This window comes from Morus notabilis, unplaced genomic scaffold (genome assembly GCF_000414095.1).
Source record: "Morus notabilis unplaced genomic scaffold, ASM41409v2 Scaffold27, whole genome shotgun sequence".
Taxonomy (NCBI): Eukaryota; Viridiplantae; Streptophyta; class Magnoliopsida; order Rosales; family Moraceae; genus Morus; species Morus notabilis.
Window position 1 is genome coordinate 84394 of NW_010360525.1, and position 867 is coordinate 85260.

Here is an 867-nt window from a genome sequence, read left to right on the forward strand (position 1 = left end):
TTCTGCAACCGCCTTGCTGTTCCCAAGGCGGGTGAGGTAAAGAAGAAGATTCTGCAAGAGGCACACAAATCGACGTATGCTATTCATCCAGGGAGTACAAAGATGTACCAGGACCTGAAAAGACAGTACTGGTGGAGAGGCATGAAAAGAGATGTTTGTGAGTATGTCTGTATGTCTCGGAGTGTATGACTTGCCTCCAGGTTAAAGCTGAGCACCAGAAGCCAGCGGGGGAGTTGCAATCTCTTCCTGTCCCTGGATGGAAATGGGAGCACATCACCATGGATTTTCTAATGGGGCTACCGAGAACCGAGCTGAAGCACGATGCCATCTGGGTGGTGGTGGATAGGTTGACGAAGTCTGCGCACTTCATACCATTTCGTGCAACGTATTCTTGGAAGATTCTGTCAGAATTGTACCTGGAGCACATCGTGAGGCTACACTGAGTGCCATTGTCTATCACGTCAGATCGTGATACGCATTTTAATGCAAGGTATTGGAGGAGTTTCCAGGAAGCCATGGAACAGATTTGAATTTTAGCTCCGTATTTCATCCTCAGACAGATGGACAATCTGAAAGAGTCATTCAGATTCTGGAGGATATGCTTCGTGCTTGTATTCTAGAATTCGGTGGGAACTGGAAGAAATATCTGCATCTTGCTGAGTTTGCGTACAACAACAGCTATCAGGCCAGCATTGGAATGGCACCGTTTGAAGCTCTGTATGGTCGTCCTTGTAGGTCACCTGTGTGTTGGTTGGAACCAGAGGATCGACTGAGCACTGGGCCATAAATCATTCAAGAGAATAATGAGAAGATAGCTGTGATTCGGGAACGACTGTTGACAGCTCAAAGTCGTCAAAAAAGTTATGC